This window comes from Peromyscus maniculatus, chromosome 5 (genome assembly GCF_049852395.1).
Source record: "Peromyscus maniculatus bairdii isolate BWxNUB_F1_BW_parent chromosome 5, HU_Pman_BW_mat_3.1, whole genome shotgun sequence".
NCBI lineage: Eukaryota > Metazoa > Chordata > Mammalia > Rodentia > Cricetidae > Peromyscus > Peromyscus maniculatus.
Genome location: NC_134856.1, coordinates 106137666 through 106163488, shown reverse-complemented (window position 1 = coordinate 106163488; position 25823 = coordinate 106137666). Strand labels below are relative to the sequence as shown.

At 44.7% G+C, this 25823-nt stretch overlaps 1 protein-coding gene and 1 long non-coding RNA gene across 5 annotated transcripts in view; one reads left to right on the top strand and one right to left on the bottom strand.

Annotated features, from left to right (window-relative positions):
• Positions 1 to 25823, bottom strand: part of Ripor2 (RHO family interacting cell polarization regulator 2) — a 217532-nt gene that overhangs the window by 124119 nt on the left and 67590 nt on the right. The window lies entirely within an intron of this gene.
• LOC143273439 (uncharacterized) lies at positions 10233 to 25669 on the top strand. The gene is made up of 2 exons (XR_013051527.1): positions 10233 to 10514; positions 25414 to 25669. It is a non-coding gene; the product is annotated as an uncharacterized LOC143273439 (long non-coding RNA).

Below are 25823 nucleotides of genomic sequence, written 5' to 3'. Positions count from 1 at the left end.
TGGGCCTGTCTGTGAGGGCATTTCCAGAGAGGCTTACTGAGGAGAGAAGTCCAACCCTCAAAGTGGGAAGCACCATCCAATAGGCTGGGGTCTGGGACCGAATACAAAGGAAAAAGTGAGTTGTACAGCACCATTCAGCTCTCTGCTTCCCGACTGCAGACACAATGAGACCAGCTGCCTCTCATTCCCGCCACCATGTTTTCCAGCCATGATGGACTGGATCCTAAAACCCTTTACCAAAACAACCCTTCTTCCCTTAAGCTGTCTCTGTCAGGGGTTTGGTCACAGTCACCCCTGTCAACGAGTCACTATAACCTTTCTGGGTGGATTTCCCTACCTCTCAACAAGTGAAACTGTGTCCTTCCAAAACCAGGTATTAGAGTCCTCGTGTGACCTTATTTGGGAATAGGGCTTGTAATGAATATGACTGGTGAAGATGAGGCCATTGTCATAATGGAGTAGGGGTCCTTAATCCAATATGATTAGGCCTCTTATAAAATGAGGAGATTCAAAGAAAGACACACACAGGAAGAAGAGAAGACCACAGGAAGACAAAGGTAGAGGTCTACAAAGCAGTGCCAAAGACTACCAATAATCTACAAGAAGTTAGGGAAGAGGCCTGGGTGTGTGTTCTCTCCCATCCCTTAGAAGGAACCATCTCTGATGACACTCTGACCTCAGGCTTCCGGTCTAGAACAATGCAGTAGCGGGGCACTGTTGTAACCCACCTGTTTGTGGTATTCTGTTATGACAGGCCTAGCAAACAAATGTGCTCATTTGTTTGGCTTGTTTTGAGGACTAAACAGGATAATTCAAACAAATCAGAACCACACACAGTGCACAGTAAGTTCCTGTTCTAATCATCCAACCTAAACTCCCTACACGGCATCTTAGAGCGCTTCTCTAACCAAAGTCCCAATGGAGATGCAGAAGGCACCTTCACCGTGCTGTGGTTGGTGGCTTGGATATGAGTGACCTCCATAAGCTCATATGCTTGAAGGCTTAGGGAGTGGCACTATTTGAAAGAATTAGGAGGTGTGGCTTTGTTGGAGGAAGTGTGTCACTGGAGGTGGGCTTTGAGGTTTTAAAAGCTCATGCCAGGCCCAGTGTCTCTCTTCTTGCTGCCTACAGATCTAGATGTAGAACTGTCAGCTACCTCTCCAGCACCATGTCTGTCTGCATTTTTCCATGCTTCCTGCCATGATAATAATGGACTAAACCTCTGAAAGTGTAAGCAAGCCCTAATCAAATGCTTTCTTTTACAGAGTTGCCATGGTCATAGTGTCTCTTCACAGTAATAGAATGCTGAATAAGACTCATGCCCTATATGAAATTTCAGGAACCTTCAGTACTTGAATCAGTTACTTTTATTGCTGCTATAATAGAAAATCATACCAGAAAGAAACATTGCAAGGGAGGAAATTTTTGTTTTGGCTCACAGTTTGAGAGGATGCAGTCCATCATGGAAAGGGGAAGCCATGATGGTGGGAGTGGCTTACATTTGTGGTGGCAGATATGGTGTGGTTGATTACAGCCCATCAGCAGTGAGAAAGCAGAGGGAACAGCTGGTGTATATCCTACAATACTGTCTCAGTGATCCACTTCTTCCAGTGAAGATCCACTTCCTAAAGGTCTCACAACTCCCCACAATAATATTCCAGTTGGGTAACAAATATTTAAGCATGTGAGCCCATGGGGGATAGTTCACATCCTAAACCAGTATCTTTCCTCCAGGCTCTTCTGCTTCAATTGAGATGTCTTAAAAACAGCTCACAAGCTCAGGGCAGATGCTCAACAGCTCCCTTGAGTGTAGAGATCTAAAACATGGTAACATATAAGAAAACTTCGGTCTCCAGATTTCACAATCACCTGAGAGAAGCTGTGCATGGTTGATGGTTTGCTAAGGGGGAAAGTTAATGAACTCCAGATGAATGCTTTTATATGTATGAATTTCACAGAATATCATATAAACTAAAAAAAAAAATCCTCATAAAACACAAACAGTATGATTGAATCTATTTAAATGTCCCCAAGTGGGCAAAGTGGAAAAAGCACATGTGTAAATAATAGCTAACATATATACAATGCTGGATATAGTTCTTAATGCCTTGGTTTACTGTATTCTTAGCTTTGTACATGCATAATTATTGTCTGTACTTTAGTTTAAGGTCCAAACAGTAAAATGGCTTGCTCTAATCACAAGTCTGGTAAGTGGTGGAGAAGCTGAGACTTGACTCAGGCCCCAGAGCCCACGCCCTTAAATGCCACACCATGCTATCTTGAATATCTAGAAGGAATGAAGGCTCATAGAGCCATGTTCAGCTCTGCAAACATTCCGAGTCTTTGCTCACATGACTCCCTCTACCCAGAAGGCTCCTCTTCTCTTGTCTGGTCTTCCAACTTGGGAAATATCTGTTCATCTTTGGGGCTTAGTTCAAGGGCTATCTCTTTCATGAACCCTGAATTACTTTTTTTTTAATTGCTGTAACCAAATACCAGATAAAAAGCCATGTCAGAGGGGAGGGGCTTATTCAGGTTCATGATTTGTGAGGCTATAGTTCATCATGGCAGGGAGGGTGTGGTGATCACTGGCTCCATGGCAGCAGGAGTATGTGGCAGCTGCTTGCTCACATCTCAGTGGACCAGGAAGAGGAAGGGAGGGAGGGAGGGGGAAATAGAGAGAGGGAGGGAGGGGAAACTGAGACTACAGGTAGGACTGGGCTATAGCACTCAAGGCCCACTGTCCAGTGACTCCTTTCCTCAATCTTGAGGAACTATGTTTACATATCTGTTTTGCTCCTGTTCCCCACTCAAGGGTAGAGTCCATTTCTTCTTAAAATTTGACTCTCGAATTCCTGAGTTTGCTGTCTGGTCTTATGTCAACTTGGCACACCAACTAGAGTTATCAGAAAGGAGGGAACATCAACTGAGAAAATGCCTTTGTAAGATCCAGCTGTAGGGCATTTTCTTAATTAGTGGTTGATGGGGGAGGGTCCAGCTCACTGTGGGTACTTCCATCCCTGGACTGGTGGTCCCGGATCCTATAATAAAGCAGGATGACCAGCTGACAATGAACAAGTCAATAAACAGCACTCCTCCATGGCCTCTGCATTAGCCCCTGCCTCTAGGATCCTGCCCTGTTTAAGTTCTTGTCTGACTTCCTTCAATGATGAACAGTGATGTGGAAATATAAGCGGAATAAACTCTTTCCTCCCCGACTTGATTTTTGGTCATGGTGTTTCATCACAGCAATAGAAACCCTAACTAAGACACTGAGTGTAATTCCAGGTAGAGAGTCTTTGGTCTGCACAAGGACATAATACCCATGAAAACTACAGTAGCATTGGATATTAGAGAATACACATTCTTACTTAGAAATTAGGCTTAGACTCTGTTGATGTTTGTAACTGGGGCCTCAGACTAAACTGACTAAAGATGTGCTAACAAGAAAAAAAGCATTCACATTTTAGTGATATTTCTGTGTGCAGAGAGTCTTCAAAGGAAAGAAGTGAAAACTCCAAAGAAGAGGTTCAGTTTGGGAGCTTAGATATCATTTTAACAAAGGGCAATCAATTGCGAAGAAGTCACTCTATAAAGCAGGTGGAGAAGGGCTCCTGAAAGTGGAAGTATGGCCAGGAAGTGAGTGACAGGTAAGGGCTGAGTGTAGACTCATTCCATGCCTTCCCTAGTGATCCAGCCCTTCTCTTGCAGGAGGGGAGGGAGGAGCCCTTTATGAAAGGGGCGTTTATACTTGGCTTGCATGCTGAATGCGCAGGGCAGAGTGTTCTTCCCACAGCTGCTGCCCCTCAGCTGCCTTCAGCTCAAAATAGTCCTCGTGCTAAAGCGGTCAGTTTTGCAGGGCATATGCTGACCTCCTTCCTGTCCTGACTGCATACGAAGGACCTAGAGCTAGGGCAACAGTGCTTAGTGAAGGGATGGACTGCAGAGGGCTCCGGTGTCATGCAAGGGTAGACCTGTCTCATGCTTGTTTCCGTTGAACACGCGACAAAAGTAATTGTAAGGAAGGGTTACTAGGCCCACGGGCCATCGTTTCTGGGAATCAAGGCTGGACCTCACCGGCCGCCACAGTGAAGAGCAGAGAGAAAGAGTGCAAGCATTCTTGCTTCTGCTCAGGCTCCTCTCTCCCCATACACAGGCCAGGACCCCAAACCAAAGAGTAGGTGGTGGGCCTTCCCACCTAAATTAACCCAATTAGGAAGAACCCTTACAGGCATGCGCGTGGACCAACCTGATCAAGATAGGCCTTCACTGAGGCTCTGTTCCCCGGCTGATTCTAGATTGTGGCGAGTTGAGGACCAAAACTGACATAACTTATTTGTTTTATGGTCTTTGTCTTTTCCTGTGTCTCTCTGTGGTGTGTGTGTGTGTGTGTGTGTGTGTGTGTGTGTGTGTGCATGTTTGGAAGCCTAAAGTTAATGGTAGAAATCTTCCTCAATCAACCTTCCACCTTTTCCTTCGAGGCAGGGACTCTCAGTCAAACCTAGAGCTCACTGATCGAGCTCATCTTTCTAGCCGCCTTGCTTTGGGTATCCCATGTCTCTGCTTTGCCAGGCTGGAATTAAAGGGCCATCCATATTTGTGTGGGTTTGGGATCTGTACTCTGGCCCTCATGTTCGAGACGTAAGCATGTTAGCTGCTGAGCCACACCCCCAGCCTCTAGTGCTAATTATTCTCATTTTACACTGTACCTTTTATTCTATTTGACATATTGCAATTATGGATTTTATGGAGTACACTGTGACATTTAAATACATGTATCCAGTGTGCCGGGATCAGATTGGGGTAATTGCCGTCTTTCTTCTCAGACGTTCGTCATTTCTTCGTGCAGGGGGAGCTATGACTAAGAAGGAAGGAATAGATCTGAAACAAAAGCAGAGGCCCAGGATTCTCAGTGAGGCAAACAGCAGCAAAATCAGCTGAAGAGGAGAACAAAGGAAGGGGGAATCCGTGTGAGGATGCACCTCAGCCACTTGGATCAAAGACTCATTGGTCACACATGGGCTTAGTCTAACTGTGACCATCACAGGTCATAAGCACAGGGATGGGCAACGTTTGGATGCTCTAAACCCTGGCTGTCCCCTTTGTGTTACAGTAAGTCTGGTGGCACATGTACAAGGCCTGCCTCTTGCTTTGAGAAACTGCTTCCTTCCTGCATTCATTCATTCATTTGGAAAATAATAATTATATATATCAGATCTTAGGTGCAGTGGGAAGCACTGAGGTAAAAATATCTGTACTTGTGCATCTGCATGTGACACAGGAATATTAACAGAAGATTATTATTTTTTGGTATGATAAATTAGGTTGCAATAATCTCAGTCTGTAATTTATTTGTATTTTGTGTATATGTGTGCACATGCATTTGGCCTGCATTATGTATGAGTACCATGTGTGTGCCTGGTACCTAGAGGTCAGAAGAGGGCATCAGATACCCCGGAACCGAAGTTGTGAATGGTTATAAGCCCCCAAGTGGCTGCTGCTTGGGGGGAGGGGGAACCAAACTCAGGTGTTCTACGAGAGCAGTCAGTGCTCTTAACTGCCGAACTGTCTCCCCAGACCCTTTAACAACCCCGCCCCCTGCCCCCAGATTCACAAACTTAAGAACTAGGGAAAGAAACCGAACCTAGCAGATGTGAGCTATCCAGAAGCAGAAAGACAAACAGAGAGGAACTGAAACTGTGGAGTAGCTGGAATCACAGGGGAAAGTGAAAAGACTGCCAAGTCAGAAATAACCTTCTCTTTGGGTAACTTTGCCAGGAAGGATGCATGTAAAATGTGTCTAACTGCAAAATACTGTGACCCAAAGATCATGGCCGCCAACAGTATGACTGTTCCAGTGATGTAAGGAGTGGGTACCAATGACCTCCCCAGGTCTTTGTGCTTCTTGATCATTGTTCCAACTTCAGGGCATCTGAAACTTCCACAAGATGAACTGATTAGAACTTCAATTACTGTGGAGAGTTTGGACTGTGGCAAGTCCAGAGTCAAATTATCTTGGGCCATCTTTAGTCCTTTTAATAGCCGTTCATTGGCTTGGTGAGCACTAAGGGGAATCATTCAGAATGTACACAGAAAGCATCGGTTTTCCTTAGGGATGTATTCACCGGGCAGATCACTGGCTTCTACCAACCCCAAAGCTAAGAGTTATCGACAGCATTGAGGCCTGGAGCTGAGACTTCACCACTTGGCTGTAACCGGCCTTTCTGAGGTTCCCATAAAGGGATCTGAAATGTCTTGATTTGTGACTTTCTTTATTCTGTTATTATAAAAACTTCATGTTGCTTCTGCATTGTACATGAAATTTGGGGTGGCCTAAATTTCTGTTCCCAGGCCATATTTTTCTCCAGAACAAACTATCTCTTATATCCTTTGAGGTGAGAGTTATGGTATGTATGTATGTATGTATGTATGTATGTATGTATTGTCACAAATAGGTTTTCTTCCATAAAACTGCAGAGTGGTTGTTCATTGAACAAATCCACTTGTGTTCCCTAGGATGGAGATGAATCCATAAAAGCCACCTTGTAAAGACTGACATTGGGTGTGGTTGGTGAGGTCAGAACTGTGGGTTCAGGTTTGGACTGCTGGGAGTCATTAGAGTCAACTAGTAGCACACTTAAAGACACAGTAAAATAGGACTAGTCCTGAGATTTGACAGGACTGGGTTTCTGAATTGGACCCTAGAGTCTGTAAAATGGAATAATTCTTGATGGCTGAGCCAAGGGAGAACTCAGCCTGCTCCTAAGATATTACACAAGAAAATACTCTTTATCAATAGATTATGCTACGTATGCAAACACAGTGTTAAGATCCAATCTTGGCCTGCATGCTCTATCTCAACCAGAGTACATTCCAAAGGCTCTTCAGCAAAGGCTCATACAACTGCTACTGATAATACAACTGACCTTTTAAGAAAAAGATAAAGAGCAAAGAAAAACTGGTGGAGGAAGTCCTGCATATTGAACAAAAAGGACACAGGACAATAACTCAGACATAAGAAAAAGGAAGAAATGATGAATTAACTACATTATAAGTCCAGAAGAAAGGTGAGTGGGTTATCATTCCTAACTCTCTTCTCCCCATCATATCTAAAAGACAACTCATTGAACAATTACCACTGTGTTGATAGATATGAGATATGTAAATATGCAAATTCTCTGACAATGGCACCACAAGGAGAAGGAAGGGGGTTGGAAAGGCTCAGAATGTGTAAAGGCAGTACTAATCCAAACTACATTGTTTCTAGCTAAGATATTTATTGCAAGGCTCAGGACAATCATTTAAAAAAATAGAATTTTAGATTCTGTAAAAGAAAATTTAAAGTTGTAGAGAAAATATTTAAGATAAATAATTAGGTTTTGGTGATGGAGTGCTTACCTGACATAAACAAAGTCCTCGGCTAAGCCTCAGTAACACACACACACACACACACACACACACACACACACACACACACACACACGAAAGGTATTAGATGCTGGAGCTGGAGAGATGGCTCAGCATTTAAGAATGCTGCTGCTCTCTCAGAAGACCTGTGTTTGGTTCCCAGCACCCATGACATATTTATTGTGCTGTCCTCACAAGAAGTTTAAAATAATACTTGATCCATATATCTGAGGTGTTGTTATAGAAATTAATGTAAAACTTTGTCAGGAAAAACAGACAAGAAATGCAGATTCCACATGCAAAAGGAATCATAATGTCCATTTCAACTCTCAAAGTGTGTGTATTTTTTACACAAATGATGTGATATTTATATATAATACTACCCTATAAATTACGTCCTCTCTTACTATTAAAATTTAGGATAAGTTGTAGATGGGGACCAGCGAGATGGCCCATCAGGTAAAGGCACTTGCCACCAAACCCAGGTTTGACCTCAGGACCCCCACAGTGGAAGGAGAGCATCAGCTCCCACAAGTTGTCCTCTGAGCTCCATACATGTGCAGTAGCATGGGTACCACCCCAACACACACACAATAAATAAACACACGTGGTAAGGAGGAGACGTTTTAGATGTATAGAAAGTTTTTCAAAATTTGCTTTATGTTTGAAAACTGGACAGTTAAAGATTTGACTGCAGACCTTACACTGAGCAGGAGGACATCAATGGGCTCTGAAGGCCAGAAAATGACATCAGGGGCCCTGGGGAACCTGAGGACACTCGGGGTCATGAGCTGGGTGTAGTAGATGTTGGGCTTGGTAACTTCATTTCTGCCCACAGATTGAGCATCCATAATTGAAAATCACAGATCTGAAATCTTCCTTCTCCACTGAGAAGCAAGGAAACAAGATTCAGAATTAAGGACTTGAACATAGCAATGTTTTGAAAATTCTATTTTTTTACACTTATATATTTGGGGGGCGGGCAGGCGGGGTGTACCAAAGCACTTGCATGGAGGTCAGAGACCAACTTTCAGGAGTTGGTTCTCTCCTTCCACCACGTTAGTCCTAGCGATCAAACTCAGGTCTTCACTGTTGGCAGCAAGTACTTTTTTCTTTTGAGCCCTTTCATCAGCCCAAGGACACTCCTGCCTCGTGTGACCTTCCGAGGACAGAAAATAAATTGTAGGGGGAAAAAAAAACTTTCAAAGATCCCAAGGAAGGAACTGGAGAGATGACCCAGCAGTTAAGAGTGCATACTGCTCTTACAAGACGACCCAGTTTGGTCCCTAACACCCACACTGAGTGGCTCACCCTGTAACTCCATCTCCAGGAGATCTGATGCTTTCTGGCTTCCAAAAGCACTCCCCCGTTCTAACATACACACATGTATACACACGAATAAAAAAAAAATTAAAAACAAAACCCCATCCCAGTTTCCAAGGAAGCAAGCAAGCAAGCAAGCAAGAAAACAATATTCCTCTTTTGAAAGGGAAATACTTCCAGATTGCATCTGTTCCCCTCCCCCCAAAGGTTCTGTGGGAGATCTGGAAACATTCCTTAATTTGAAAGGTCCACCCTCTTACAAACCCCAGCTCTAGGTGCCTGTCGCTGTTGTAGGGTGGAGGTGGGCACTGGAGACAGGACCCCCCCCCACTCTCACCACACTCACGCGGTCACCCCTGCGCTCCAGGCTCTCCTTAGATGAGCCGCCAGCCTGCTTCATCAGGCACCTGCCAACAGCTGAGTGGGCGGAGTCACTTTGGAATGGAGATAGTGGAGCATTACAGACTGAGAAACCCCCATTCTCCCTTTGCACACTGACAGACTGAAGAATGCAATGGTGAGGGCTGGGGGCGTGGCTCAGTTGGGGAAGGGCTTACGCAGCATGCGTGAAGCCCTGGATGGATGCTCAGCACACATAAACCAGGCACTGAGGTATACCCCTGTAATCCCAGCACTCAGGAAGTAGAGGCGGGAAGAGCAGAAGTACAAGGCTATCCTCAGCTACATAGCAGCAAGCTAGGTCAGCCTGGAATATATGAGACCAGCTCAAAAAAACAAAACAAAACAAAACAAAACAAAACAACCAAATAAAAAGGACGCAGCAGTTAAAAACCAAACACTAAATCTAAATGCAAAAATGTCCCTGCATTATGGAAGTCTTGCCCTGAGGAAAAGGGCCCCACGGCCCCTGGCCCTGGCCTCATCATTCTGTGCCTTTCCTTAGGCTGGCAGCAAGATTTCAGCTTCTATGAACCAGATCAGCAAAAGCTGGTTTCCCTCCCAGGAAACAGTGTCAGCATCAATCCCCCCAGGCTGGTGGGTGGACAATTGTTCCGTTCTGTTTTTCCTGCACTAGCCAGCAACCTCGGGCATCAGTAAGGGAAGGAGCTCCTTTATTTTCCCTTTAAAAGACATTAAAAGAAAAACTAACCAGAGGAGGAGGTGGAGGGGAGGAGGAGGAGGAGGGGAAGGAGGGGAGGAGGGAGAGGAGGGGGAGGAGAGGGAGCAGGAGGGGGAGGAGGGGGAGGAAATAAAAGAGAGAAGAGAGAGGGGAGGAAGAGGAAGGAAGGAAGGACACAGTGCCATCTGGATCAGAACTTCAGTGCTGGGCCTTGGAGAAAGCCTTCGGGCTGGAGCTCTCTGAGGGCAGCCTCCTCCCCTCTCTGTCCTCAGAAGGTTGGACACAAGAGGGAACCTATTTTCAATCACCCCACCTATTTAGACGAAAATCCCCCTTTAAACATGAGCTCGGGTTGCCACAGAAAAACTCTGCTGTGATGGCACCTTGGCGATGTGGCTGCTGCCCTGGCTCCAACCCTAGTGCCGTGCGCCCTCTGTGACTGGGCTCTGATTTCTCCTCAGCTGAGAGGAATCAACACAACTAATGGCTGTTCCCTCTCTGCACAGCCGGGCAGCTTTCCCTCTGCAAAAAAACAAGCTCTCTCTTTCCTAGAAGTGTATCTGGTGCGATAGACTGAGAAGTGCCGCCCATCCTCCGTGAGGCCACAAACAGCCGAATGCACTGAACCTGGGTTCATAAACAAGGGTGTAAACCTGAGAACAGGCTGGGGCCGGGGCAGGAGTGAGGAAGCAAGAAGGAAAAGGTACTGCATTTTCAAGTGGGGGGTGGGGGCTGAAAGCCATAGAAACCAAGACTGCAAAATCAAAACTCAAACAAAACTAGCACAAGGTGGGAGGTCTTTCGGTCACTGTTATTGTAGACTTTATTTATTTTTTCTGATTTTTTTTTTTTTTTTTTTTTTTTTTTTTTTTTTGTGATGTGGTCTCATTCCTAGGGTGGCCTGGATTACATAGATTAGGAAGGCAAGGAATCCTCCTGCCTCAGCTTTCCAAGCACAGGGACTACAAATGTAAGCCAACATATCCCTATGGATTACTACAGAGTTCAGAGTTCTCCCGCCACCCCGAGGCCCCTGAGGGTTTTAAACCCAGCTATCAACCCAAATCCTTGCAATGCAAGGGGTGGGGGGTGTCGTTTCTTCAAGGTGCGAGCTATTTCTCCATTTCTCTGCTTGGGAGGGCCTCGGTGCTTTTCAGGAAATCTTCGAGTGAGGTTTGTTGGAATAGATCGGGCCAGGTTTCTGAGGACTGGATTCTGCCAAGAAAGAAACGAGGGAACTAGGAGAGGATGGAGCTGGCACACATAAAGAGGAGGTGGCGTGCTTCTTCCAGTGGGGACTTGTCAGACGCCAGCTGTGAGCGTGCTAGCACCACGGAGATGTGATGCGGTGATGATGAACAGAGGGTCACAAAGCATCCTGAGGGGAAGGACAGGGGCCTGGCAGAGACGAGACACTACTTAGCAAGTGCTCCTGAGCTCTGGAGCTCTTGGGGGCGAGCTCAGGAGGTGGCACTCCGCAGCCTGGAGGAGTGGCTGCTGGAGACAAGTTAGAATGCAAGGAACATTTTCTGTGGTCACCTAGAGAGGGTTATAAAGTGCAAAGCCGGGGAGGGCTCAAGGATGGTGGATGACGAGGTGGGGGCAGCGGCTGGGGCAGAAGCCCAGCTATTCTTTGTACTTGCTGCTGCACAACCCAGATAGGACCCGATGTCAGTGCCAAACAGCCTGCTTCCGGTGGCACGCTGTGTCTCGAGAGGCGTTATTTATAGACTCCCATAACTGCCTGATATTAGAACTAGGGTGCTGAGTGCCCATTATTCTTGGAATGGCACTGGAAGCTTGTCCCTCATTGGGTGGTGTCTGATAAAGACATTCTGCTAAAGTAACTTGCGGAGACTTTGAAGATTTAATGTGATAACAGTCCTGGTCAATTTTTGTTCTGACCAGATGACTCTGAGGGGACAGTGCTGGCAAGGCGTGCCTTAGAAGGGGAATTCTTTCTGGTTGGTTTTGTTTTGTTTCTAAATACAGGGTCCCACTTTGTAGTTCTGGCTGGACTAGTATTGGCTGTGTAGACCAGGCTAGCCTTGAATTTACAACAATCGTCTTGCCTAGCCTCCTAAGTGCTGAGACTGTAAGTGTAGGCCACCATGCTAGCCCAAATAATTTGTCTGGGTTTTTGTTTGTGTCCTGTTGTGCTCAGTATTGGCCCAGGGCCTCAGGCATGCAAGGCAAACACCCTTCGACTGAGCTCTATCTCCAGATCCCGAAACCGCTCCTCCGCTGCTGTCCTTCTCTTGGGAAAACATGGGTCTTGTATTTAATGGTGCATTCCTGGGATCCGGTGGTACTTTATAATGATAATATTAAAGTCGATGAAGGGACATGCTTTGCTAAGCATGCAGGGATATGGACTACTTGCTTTGGCTTCTTTTGAGGTAAGGAAGGAGGCTCCCTTTACTAAAAGGACACCGAGGGCAAGAAAACTGGGTGACAGGGCAGCAGGGGACACGTCATGTAATAGGGTCATTGAAATGAGCCAGCACATTTTCAAGAGCTAGTGAGCAAAAACTGTGGAGGCTTCCATAGACATGACCGAACCACTCCATCTACATGAAAGTAACAACTTTCAGGAGCAAAGCCCAGTGGGCAGGCATTTCACATCTGGGCAGGCATGGCTGGGTACAGGGTTTGCTGCTTGGTTCTGGGTTCTCAAATCTCCTTCTCCCTTTGCTGGTCCCTGCCAGTCTTGAGGCTAAGTCTCATAGCATAACCAGGACACTAGACCCACAGCCCCGGGTCTCATCTCTCAGGTCTTAAGGCAGTCTGCCCTATGCCAGTGTGAGGCCTATAAAATAAGGACTATGCAAGACCATCACTGGAGGTCTGGTGCCAGCCAGTCTCCAGACACATTCTGGACATTTTCCAGATGAATGAGTCATGAATTCCTAGACATTCTCTGGGGGTTAGCAGACACTTTAGGAGGGTCACATCAAGGTGGGATGACATTTGAGAGAGCAATGGCTACCAGGTCACGGGTATCAGAATGGTTGGGAACATTCTTTACCTATAGTAAACTTTGTCCCACTGTCCAACCTGATGTGGAAGGACCATTGTCACACAGGGAAGGCCTAACCCAGAAAGTCCCAATGGAAAGATGTACTTTTTCTAATCAGTCATCTTATGTGTCCGCAGGAACTAGATCCTGGATCCTCTTGGATACCAGAAACCAAGGGTGCTCAGGTGTCTTCTATATATTAACTGCATGTAACCAGCACAAACTTTCCTACAGTGTAAATCATTTCTAATTCACTCATAACCCTTAATAATGAAAATGTTGCATGAATAGCTGGTTGCCATATTGTTTGGGGGATACTAACAAGAAAAGAAAAGACATGTTCAGTGTAGATACAGTTTGCATTTCAAGTCTTTTTTCCCTCCAGTTTGTGTGTGTTATGTATATGCACGTGTATATGTGTGTTAGTATGTGGTAGGGTGGACCGTGTGTGTGTGTGTGTGTGTGTGTGTGTGTGTGTGTGTGTGTGTGTGTGTGTGTGCATGTGGAGAGCAGAGGATGATGTAGGGAATCATTCTTGTTGGCTCTTCTACAATAGTTTTTAGGGAAGAGTCTTTCAATTAAACCCAGACTCTCCTCAGCCTGGACTACCAAGTGAGTCCCAGGAAAGGCACAAAGCTACACAGAGAAACCCTGTCTCGAAAAACCAAAACCAAAAACAAAAAACAAAAAAAAAAACAAAAAACAAAAAACAAAAAAACAGACTCTCAACAAAACCCAGAGCTTATGAATATGTCAACTCTTGATAGCCAGTGTGCTCTGAGGCTTGCCTCTTTCTACCTTCTGGGGCTGAAATTATAGGCAGGCCACCACACCCATATGACGTTTACATGGGGCTCTGGGGATCTGAACTCCCATCCTCACACAGAGAGCTTGCTGGCAAGTGTTTAACCCTAGAGACATTTCTCCAGTCTCTCTAGAATTATTTATTTATTTATTTATTTATTTATTTATTTTATTTATTTATTTATTTATTTATTTATTGTCTAAGAATCAGAACACAAAGGACACAAGTTTGTGCCATCCCAGGTCCTGGTAGGAAAGGGCTGAGCAGATATTTCTTCATGCTAATCAATCATCCAGTCAATGAGTTCATATGGTTTTGTCTGTCAAATAAGGGACCTTCAAAGTTTAATGACGAAGATATGACTCCTGTGAAAGGACCCCTTTGAAAGCAGCTAACTAAAGAATTCTAAACATGTTTGCAGTGATGATATACGCTTCTCTGCCGTTTTCTTTCCAGTCTTTGTTACTGTTTTGGGATTCTGCCTCATTGTTCATTTTCCTAGTTCTTCCCCTGTTTTGACATAACAAAAGAAAACGAAACCAAATGTGATGGCACAAGCCCATAACTCCAGCATCTGGGAGACTGAGGCAGGGGATCTTGTATTTGAGGCCACCCTGGGCTCACAGTTAGACCCTGTTTCAAAAATCTATGTTAGCTGCACATAGTGGCTCATGTCTATAATCCCAACACTCAGGAGGCTGAGGCAGGAGGATCACCATATGCTCAAGGACAGCCCAAAGTACACAGTAACTATGAGGCTAGCCTGAGATACAAAACAAAACCTCCTTTTTAAAAAGAAAAAAAAAAACATCAAGAAGAATGAAAACCAGAAAATATGTAATATTCATATACATACATACACGTATATCAGTTTTCTCTATATATACTATATATACTGGGCATTAAAACTAGGGCTTCATGCATGCTAAGTGAGTATTCTACCACTGAGCCACATTCCCAGCCCTGAAAACTGTGCAATACTTAATAGACACACACATTACAAATGCCTCAAGGAAATACTGTCCATAAGTATTCATACAACATTTTGGCAGGAACAATTACTTCCGGATTTAGTTTTGGCAGTTTCTGGGTTTAATTTCCATTGGTCTTCTGTGCACGAGAGCCAGCTTGGCGGGCACCGTCTGGTTCCCTTTTCTACACGGCACTGGAAAGAGGGCGCATGGGAACGGAACTTGCGGTGAAAGCGCCCTTGCCACAAAGTGACCCCGCCCTGCCTACCTTCCTCAGGATCTGGTCGTAAATATGTCATGTACGGTAACTACGAACTCCGCAGTGGGCATTGCCACACCGTTATCTCTAATGGGACGAACTGGATTGTAAAACCTACACCTCTTTTGAAATGTGATGAAGCAACAGGGTTCAGAAATAGGAAGCCCACATTTGCTGGACCGCGTTTCACTCTTTTGCACAATGTGTAGGAGCCAACGTGAGAAAGCCAAAGCAGAGGAAACAGCACACACAGTTGAGGCTACAGGTCGTGCACTCAGCAAGGTGTGGGCAGGAGTGATGCCCCCACCTCATCAGCATCCTCTTGTTTTTGTGATTCTCAGCCTCTTTTCTGTCATTTGTCCACCCCCCCCCCCATCCTTTCCACATTCACTGGGCACCCTGCCGTGGAAGCTGGTGACAGTACAGACTCTCAGTGTCACGCTGGTAGAGCCCCAGGGCTGGTTCTGACCACAGGCACTGATTGGCAGTGTGTATTGATGCTCACAGCATGCACACTCCCTCCTTAATTCTGAAGTAGCAGCCTCACTGAACACAAAGCTGGGTAGGGGCATACAGTGCCTCCACCCCCGCACTTTACAATGGCAATATTAATACCAATAAAAGCACACTTTTGTGTAAGCAACAGGGGTATCCTTCTCTTGCTTTTCTGTTTCCAGTGTAGAAAGTGAGGACTGATGGGTGTTGGACATTATTTATCACTGTTTTAAAATTTATTTATTTAATTCTACATTTATGGAAGTTAATTTTCAATCATGGTTGTCTTAACAAATGAGCTTACAATATTTCTTTAATTTTAACAGTTGGACCTTATAAATAGGTCTGGGCAGGACCCCAGCATCCCAGTGGACAAGATAGTGCCCGGGGCCTGCCCTTTGAAAGTCTTATGAAGACATACGGCGTAGGAACAGTGGTAGTCATGGGGTTGATACGGGTGTGCAGAGAGAGGAAGTGCTGGGCGGAGAATCAGTTGGCTGGGGCGAGTGTGTCATCCTCCCTCCCCCATTTCATACTTGGAAGTCTTGGAAGTTCAAACCCCCCAGTTATGGTTCTATCTGAGTATGAAAGTAAAATTAAATGAAGTCGTAAGGGTGGGGCCCTGATCTAGTGAGATTAGTGCCCTTGTGTCTCTAGATGCATACACTAGGAAGTAGGGGAGCCAAAAGCAAGAGGGGAGCCCTCACCAGAATCTGCTGTGATGGGTTTCAGTTCATGCAGTGCCAAAATGTGGCACTCTGATATTTCAAACAGCAGAACCCTAGTCAGTAGAAGACGAGTTCTGGCTGGTAATATAGTTTGTGAGAGCTCTAGGTTTAGCCCTAGTGCTGAAACAAAAACAAAAAGTAATACGCAACAGCAACTAAAAAACAAACAAACAAACAAACAAAAACCCTGCAGCTCCACCAATACAGCTGAGCACAATGGCTCTTGCCTGTAACTCCAGAACTCGGGAGGTCTGCCTTGAGTTCGAGGCCAGTGTGAGCTACACGTTCCAGGTCAGCCTGGGCCATAGAGTGAGAGCCTGTCTCAACAACAACAAAGGTGAGCTCAGTCTCACCTTCTCCTCATCTTTCTCCCAAGCCAACATAAACCCCATTGAGAAGTCCCTGCTCTGCACCTAGAAGGAAGGAATGCTCTTGTTTCAACAAACACACAGAAGCTCAACATGCAGACGCCCCGGCTCACACTCTAAGTCAGACTGCTCTGAATCAATCACCTTTCTGTCCAACTGGCCACTCTTCATCAGTCTGAAACAAAGGATGCACAGGTTTCTCTGCTTTAGGAAAAAGAGTTTTCATTTCTGAAAACCCTGTGAGACTTATATTAAATACATTTGTGTGCTTTTCTCTTGTTATTCTTTCCTTTTCTTGAGGGGGGTGGTCTCAGCTGTGAACTTAATCAAGATGGGAGAAAAAAAAATGATATTTTCCTGTACATCTGGAACCTTGATCTTGGACTTGAACATTAAGCATCATGAAGAAATAAACCCGGAGTGTTTAAGTTGCCCAGGCAACAGTTATGATGTTATGATGGCCTTAGCACACACAGAGTGCTAGAATGAAACTCCCTTGGAAAAGACTGGCAAGTTGGACTCAAGTACCAACTAACACGGAGAGAAAGGCTGCTTTGCCCGCAAGTAGGCCCTCCCTCTTCAGGCAACTTCCCCCGCCCCTTACCAACATTCTGTGTCTTGAACTTCTGACATCTGGCAAAATTGAATCCTTGGCAGACTGGGCAAAAGAGAAGTCTGTCACATTAGAGGCCAGACTCAGAAACATAGAGGAGGTGTGGACCAGGAGAATGGAGCTATTCCATGCAGCAGACTGAGCAAGCAGGCTCTTGACAGGGATTTCTCTTGACCGTGAAATGAACAGAATAAGCTGGAGTACTAACATGCTCAGTTCCCAGTTGCCGTGACATTGATAACAAGGCCAAGGTCCTAGAATGCCTTTGAGATGCCTTTCAGTAGCTGTGCAGATATTGAGTTCTTTCCAAATGAGAACTACAGTATTTGACCAAACAGTAAATGTTATTCAGTTTTGTGATCATTCCTATTCTGATTGGTAGGATAGGTAATGGCATATCTACCAGATGTCAACAAAAGGGCATCTCCAGGTAAATTCTGGGAGGAGAGTTTACTTTTATATATTTGCCTGAGTTGATTGCATTCTTAATAATTCCATCTTTTTTGTTGCCAAAAAGTTAATCAATAAATAATACTGGCTGAGTTAGTCATCTTTTTGTCACTATACCTGAGATAATTGGTTTATAAAGAGGGAAGGGAGGGCTATTGTGGGTCCCAGTTGGACAGACTCTGGTCCACCCTGAGGTAGTCCTATTGCGCCTGGGGCTGTGATAATGCAGGGCATATGATGGGAGCAGAGTGGCAGAGAGAACAGCTTACCAAATAGCTGGGAAGAAAAAGAGAGGAAGAAGAAAAGACATTGGGGTCTCAGTTTCTTCAGGGACATACTCCCCATGTTCTAAAAGCCTACCACTAGGCCAAGGAGTGTAGCTCCATGGTGGAGTGCTCGTCTCGAGCGTTAGTTACTTTTCTTATTGCTGTGAGCAAATACCCGACCCAAAGCACCTTAGGGGAGGAAGGTTTTATTTTGGCTCAGGGTTTGAAGAGATGCAGCCATCATGGAAGGGAAGGTGTGGCTGCAGGAGATGGATGGTCACAGTGTACCCATAGTCAAGAAGTAGAGTGGACAGAAAGTGGGACCTGCATTCAAATCTCAAGGCCCAACTCCCCTGACCCATTTCCATCAGTGAGTCTCTACCTCCTAAAGCTTCTAAGACCTTCTTCTAAAACAAGTCCATCAGCTGAGGACCAAGTGCTGGACACATGAGCATTTGGGGACATTCAAATCACAATACCCCGGGTCTGATACCCAGCACCTCACACATGTGCATGAGTACTCTCCCTCTAGACCCCACTTATTAAAGGCTCCACCATCTCTCAATAGCGTGGTTGGTCATAGGACCAATGATTTAATACATAGCCCTTTGGGGATTTGCTATGGTCAACTATAACATCTGCCTATGCTATTCTATTCTTCTGTCTCATTGTTTCTTTTTTAAAATTTTATTTGTTTGCTTACTTATTTGACTCAGAGTCTCATTATATAGTCCAGACAGACTTTGAACTCATTCATAATTCTCCTGCCTCAGCCTCTTGAGTGTTAGGATTGCACGTGTGACCATGCCTGGCTGGCATTTGCCAACTTTCTAAAAGCCAAGCAAGATTTAAAAAGGAACTTACAAATCTGACAGTATCTCTTCGGCCAAAGAGAACCACTTCCAATGTTCTGCAGCCCTCCAGTGCTCTGTGTGGTGTGTCCTGTGCAGCCTCTCATCAGTCTCAGATGAAAACTCCCCACTCCCAGCCCTGTGCCGCTGTCTGCCGGGGGCACAAAGCTCCAGTTCACATTATGAGGTTAGTTAGGTTTTTCAACACAGTAGGCCTTAACCCCTGATCACATAAAAGAGAAAACTCTCTCTAATTAGACTTTTTCATTCCTCACAACTTTCCAAGCCTAAGCCATTCTTTCCCTCACCTTCTATTGCAGAGGAAAATATAGCCCATTAGTTGGGACTTTTCGTTATTCTTTTTACCTTTTAATCTAGAGCAATCCTTTCTTCCCCTCTGTTTCAGATGAAAAGCTATCTTTGATCTTGTTAAAAAATTATACCGTTTCTTTCTTTAAAAAAAAAAAAACCCAAAACATTTCCCCCTGTCATTGCTAAGAATCATATCCTTGTGAAGAATTTAGGAAACATGAGAAAACAAGAAATAAAGTCAAATCACATGTAACTCAGACCTGAGACGGGGGCTGTGGATGCTGTGAGCTTTTCATTCTTCCTAGGAGGTTATACATATAGGCATACCAAGTATTTCCATAATCCAAATTATCCTGCTTATAAATCTCTTAATAGTAGATCTTGACTATTTTTGCATGACCAAAAACATTCTCCATTGATGAGATTTTTAATATTTTAAACTTAAAAATAGCTTGTTTTCCCTTTTATTTTAAAAACAGAGCATGCTTATTGCACTTATTAGATCATACAGTTAAAAGGAAAAACCCTAAAGACAACAGTCTATACTCCACCTCAGATATAATCAGCTGGCATGTTTTTAATATAAATATAAATCTATGAAAACATAAGCAGTTAGGTATTGCATATCACCTGTGATATACAAGCATTATATCCACAGAACATATCTTCTTTTAAATGTTAGTTTTTCTTTTTATTTATTTATTTACTTATTTATTTTTGAGACAGGCTCTCCTTGTGTAGCTCAGGCTAGCCCTACATTCATCTCCTGCCTCAGCCTCCAGGGTACAGGTATTACAGGCCGACCATACTCAGCATAGGAATCTTTATTTACCAATGACGAAACAAGGTCCAGAGAAGCCAAGTGTCCTGTCCCAAGCTCAGTGCCCAGCCTGGGATACCACCAGGAGGAACCCTCCTGACCCTCTGTCAGCTCCCAGCTCCCAGAGAGCATCTCCCCATGCTGGTGAAGGAACATCACTCTCGGAGCTGCCTCAGGGTCAGAAAGTAGCTTTACTTTCCTGTGGGTTTTTTTTTTTTTTAAATATTTTCTTTTCTATACCTAGCTGCCTACAGAACTACTTTTGTGTTGTAAGCAGATTCTCGCTTCAGTTTTTCTCAAAAGGCTAATGAAAATGATCCAGATTTTATTTGTAAATAACCTATTGCTTCTCTTTTATTTATTTATTTATTTATTTATTTATTTATTTATTTATTTATTCATTCATTCATTCATTCATTTATTTATTTAAGGATAATTTTTCTCACTGTATCCTAGGCTGGTCTGGAACTCATGAAGTAGCCCAGGCTGGCTTTCTCATGGTGATCCTCCTGCCTCAGAGTCTCCAGTGCTGGATTACAGGCATGAACTACCATGCCAAGTTTTTCTCTACTAATCTGAAAAACAACCTCTATTTCATTTTCTTCTTTAAAATCATTTTTTTGGAGACAAAGCCACTTGTATCCCATACTGCCCTTAAACTCACTATGTAGACAAGATTGGTCTTGAACCCGCGATCCTCCAGCCTATACCTCTAAAGTGCTAAGGCATTACCTCTAAGAACAGCCTTATGTCACTGCTTATGCATCTGTCTTCTCCCATCTTTGGAAACTGGTTTTATTTGTTACCCACTATTTATCCTGGATCTTGGAACCCTGAGATAGCTTTGAATTATCTGTGCACTTGTCTGACTAATTGACTGACCGAAATCTTCCTTCAGTAGCATTTACCGAGGACATAACTGAGGAAAATGCAAATTGTCCCTTAGGACTTAGAGTCTACAAAAGGACACAGGCATGGATGCCGTTTCTGTAATGCTCTAGCGGTGCTCTTACTCAGACGCCACCTCACCTGACCCTCACAGCAGCCCAGTGCCACAGCTTCTATTTTTATCTCCATTGCTCACATGTGCTATGAAGCATGGCACAACGCTTAGTTTTGTGGAGAGTTGGGGAAAGTTACTAGGCAATTCCAATTTGATGCAACCGATGCTATTTATCATAGGGGAAGCCCAGGGTTCTGCTCTTAGCAAAAGCATCTGATGAGACCATGGGAACCAGGGAGGGCTTTGAGGAAGTGATTTCCTGATGATCCCTAAAAGATGGTGATTTGCTTTGCTCAAATGAATGTGGGGTGAATGAAAAAAAATATTGATTAGGTTACCACATACAAAAGAGAGGGTGGTATGGGGATGGATGAGGATAAGTGGAAAGATGTAAGGAGAAGGAGGAGGAGGAGACCAGAGAAAAGATGGGCATAGTAGTACACATTTGTGATCTTAGCACTTGGCATGTAGAGTTCAAGGCCAGCCTCAGCTGATGAAAAGTTATAAGCCAGCATGCATTACAGGAGACCCTGTCTCCAAAAGTCAAACCAAACTACACCAAAAGCAAAACAAAAATAAGAAAAAAATTAAACATAAACCAAACCAAACAAACAAAAAATAGAAGCAAAGGGAATGCTGCACCCTAAAAATTGAGACATGAAGCCTTTGAGTCCAGGGTTGGGAGGGAGGTCAACAGAAGCGCATCCTGCCCAGCCTTGGGAGACACTTTAAGGAAATTTATCTGTGATCCAAACATATGAGGAGATGTGGAACCAGCTTGACCAGAGGAGACACCCTGGTGGGTGAAGGTGAACATCACCGGGGCAGCAGTATAGACAAAGCCAATGTCAGGGAAGGAGGGGTGCTGCCTTTCACTAGAGCAGCGCCATGGAGTTAGGTGTGCTTTGGGTTGATCAATAATCGGTAAGTCTGACCTGACTCTTGGCTTGACCAGTATTATACCAACAACCAAGGCTTTGATGAGAACACCCATGGTCAGTAGTTTAGGCTTGGCATGTGTGCTGACTAGTTCTATGTCAATTTGACACAAGCTAGAGTCATTTTGGAAGAAGGGACCTTAACTGAGAAGATGCCCCCATTAGATTGATTGACCTGTGGGCAAGCTTGCCCTACATTTTCTTTTTTCTTTTCTTTTCTTCTTTTCTTTTCTTTTCTTTTCTTTTCTTTTCTTTTCTTTTCTTTTCTTTTCTTTTCTTTTTCTTTTTCTCCTTTTTTTTGGTTTTTCGAGACAGGATTTCCCTGTGTAGCTTTGCACCTTTCCTGGAACTCACTTGGTAGCCCAGGCTGGCCTTGAACTCACAGAGATCCACCTGCTTCTGCCTCCCGAGTGCTGGGATTAAAGGCATGTGCCACCACCGCCCGGCTCGGTACATTTTCTTAATTGATGGTTATTGTAGGAGGGCCCAGCTCACCCTGGATGGTCCTGGATGCTTATGAAAAGGCAGGCTAAGCAACCCAAGAGGAGAAAGTCAGTAAGTGGCAGCCCTCCTTGGCCTCTGCATCAGTTCCTGCCTCCAGGTTCTTATCCTGCTTGAATTCCTGTCCTGACTTCCTTGGAGGATGGACCCTAATATGAAAGTATAAGAAAAATAAGCCCTTTCCTCCCCAAGTTGTTTATGCTTATGGTGCTTTATCACAGCAATAGAAGCCCCAAGACAGGAATTGCTAACAGAAGTGGAGTATGGATGTGCCAGACCTGACCATGTGTTTGGGGGCGGGGGGGGGGGCCTGGAATCATGGAAGGACTCTGGAACCAAAAGCCATTTGGTGCTCAGAGCTTAATGAGCTGTCGTGGGAACTTAGAAAAGTAATGCTGGGAGTGAGCAGATGATAAAGCTGTGCTTGTGCAGTTTCAAGGGAATCTTAAGAGTTCCTAGGGCTTGGGGATTTGGTTCAGTGGCGCACATGCCTAGCAAGCGCAAGGCCCTGGGTCCGGTCCTCAGCTCTGGAAAAAAAAAAAAAAAAAAAAAAAAAAGAGCTCCTTAAGGACTCTCTTGGGACCGCTTGAAATTTTGAGCTCACGTCACCTGGGACAGAAGAGTTGGCTGTGGTTAACAAGAAACCAGAGCCATTACAGTGAAATCTCTGTTGGGATGATCAGTACTGGTCATCTGGGGCTGAAGATCAGCTGTAATTCAGAGGAGAACAGCAACAGTGAGGCAAAGTCTCCTGGCAAGTGTTTCCTCAGCTTCTGACTCAGAAGCTGTGGTCTAGTGGTGGCCACGGTTTACTTGCTGACAGCCAAACACGGTAAGGTCTTACAGTCTCCCAAATGGCACTGGTTGTGAAGGCTCAGGATTAAAGAGGTCGTGAGGAGAAGCTGAGGCCCGGCACCAAATGTCAGGGTCAGGATCCCGAAGAGAGCTCAAGGGAGGCTACTGGTGAAAGTATGGCACTTCAGATGCCAGTACCATAGGATGGACCACCAAGGATGGCAGCGGCTGTGGGGTGAGCTAACCTGAGACTAGGAGACAAGGTGTTTGTGCGGTGAATGCAGAGCCAAAGAAGGACAGTTGTCCATGCCCTTTGGAGCCCAAAGGATCCTAAATGAGCTCCAGACATCGTAGACTGTGTAATTTACACGGTCAGAGTTTGGTTTTGCTTTGTTCAGATTGCGACTGTGCCCTGGTTCTTCCTTCCTACACAAAGTGTTTATTTTTTGATTTTATAGGAATCCAGAGTTAGGAGACTTTGGATATTTTAAAAAGACTTTGGATGTTTTAAAGAGACTGAACTTTTAAAGGGTTTGGATTTTTTTAAAGACTGTGGGACTTTTAAGGTTTGAAATACATTTTATGCTATGATACTGATATTACTATGTCATCTTATGGACAACAAGAAAGGAAAGGTTATGGTTTAAGAGTGATGTGTTTGTGTGTTAAGTTGACAAGGGGTCAGTTGTGCTGGCTGATTTGATGTCAACTTGACACAAGCTGGAGTCATTTTGGAAGAGGGAACCTTAATTGAAAGGATGCCTCCACTGGATTGGCCTGTGGGCAAGCCTATGATTCATATTCTTAACTGACGATTGATGTGGGAGAGCCCAGCTCACTGGGGGGCAGGGTGTCACTCCTGGGCTTGTGTTCTTGGATGCTATACGAAATCAGTCCGAGCAAGCTATGAGAAAGGAGCCTGTAAATAGCATTCTTCCATGGCTTCTGCATCACTTCCTGCCTCCAGGCTCCTGCCTTGGGTTCCTGCCCTGACTTCCTTCGATGATGAGAAGTGATGTGGAAGTGTTAGCAAAATAAACCCTTTCCTCCCCAAGTTGTTTATGGTCATAGTCTTCTATGTCCACACTAGAAACCTGAACTGACAATAGGCATGAAGTGTGCAGAGAAGAAAGCATACATTGCCTATGTTCTGACCACAGCATTCCTCACTATACCTTTACCAGTTCCTGAGCTGTCATTAAGGTGGGTCTACAAAGTTTATAAACAAGTTAGATATTTGTAGTGCTATCTCTGACAGTGAAATTACTATTTAAAGTATATCATATGGGCCAGTGAGATGGTTGGCCACGTAAAGATGACCAGAGTTTGATTCCTCACCCCCACACAATGGAAGGAAAAAACAGACTTCCCCAAACTTGTCCCACAACCAATGTGCACATGCATGCACGCGCACAGACACACACACACACACAGACACACACACACACACACACACACACACACACACACACTCCTACATAATTCAAATGTATTGCATGTGCATGGCTTTGTGGGACCATGACCCTAATATAATTTTAGGATACTTTTAGTGCTTCCCCAATAAACTCTGTGCCCATTCACAATCACCCCTCAGCCTTCCTTCTCCTCCTCATCTCAGCATCAGGTCACTGTGAATCTACTGTGAATCGTTTCCTCATTGGTTTGTTTTGGAGACTTTTACAGAACTAACCTCTTCTGTGTAGTGTGTTGTGATTGGTTCCTTCCGCTGGCATGTTCCCAAGGCCCAGCCTGAGACAGCACCTCACAGAACTTCATTCCTTTTAATAGCTGACTAATTTCCACTGTTGTTGTTTACACGTTGGTTAGTTGATGGACCTCTGAGCGGTTTCTCCCTTTGCCTTCATAAATAATGTTGCCCCGAACACTCGTGTAAAATTTTTTGTGAATTTATGTTTTCCAAAGGGTTGCACCATTTCACACGGCAGCCTTTGAAGAAGTGCTCTGTCATGCAGATTTGAATTACATTTTTCTGGTGACCAGTGATGCTGCCTGCTGCCCCCTGTCTGGTCGACATGCTTACGCCTTTTGTTGTCTTTCTTTGTCATCATTAATTGTGGGAAAATACATCTCTGTAGATTTGTTCAGTCTCCACTCTTCCTGTCAGCAGACTAGCAAAATGTGGTCTTTTGGGTGGGGCTTCCATCACTTAGATAGTGTTTGGAAGGCTTAGCCCCATTGTTGGATGCTGAGCACGGCCTTCTACCTCCCTCTCACTGTTCACCACATTTTATGTAACCATTCATTAGACGGTGGACACAGTCATGGTTTCCATTTTTAGCAACCATGAATAATGTCACTATGAACTCTTGCATACAAATTCTGTGTGGATGTCTCAAAGGGGCATGGTAACAGGAAGTGAAAAGATGTTTTCATCTCCTTGGGCACAGATGCAGAAATGAATGAGCGAGGGCCTGGGTGACCTGCGAGGAGTTCCCAAAGGGAAGATCCTTCCTTGGCGGCTCCCTCAGTCCCGAGATCATCTGTCTGCTGGATTCGGCCATCCTGGTGGGTGTGAAGTACATCTTGTGGCTTTGATTTCCATTTCCCCTGATGACTAAGGACTCAGAACATCTTTTCGTGTGCTAACTGGCTGTTTAACAGTTTCCTTTTGGAGCAGTTGTCAATATAGCGCAAATGAATAAACGCTGATGTAGTGTGTCTTCCTTGTCCCCCCTCCCCTCCCCCACTTTCTCTTTCCTCTCCATCACCACCCCCCTATCTGTGTCACAAGAAAGTTTAAAGAGCTGTGCTTAGTGTTGCTCCCAAGTGGTGGAGTGAGTCCATTTATAGTATGAGT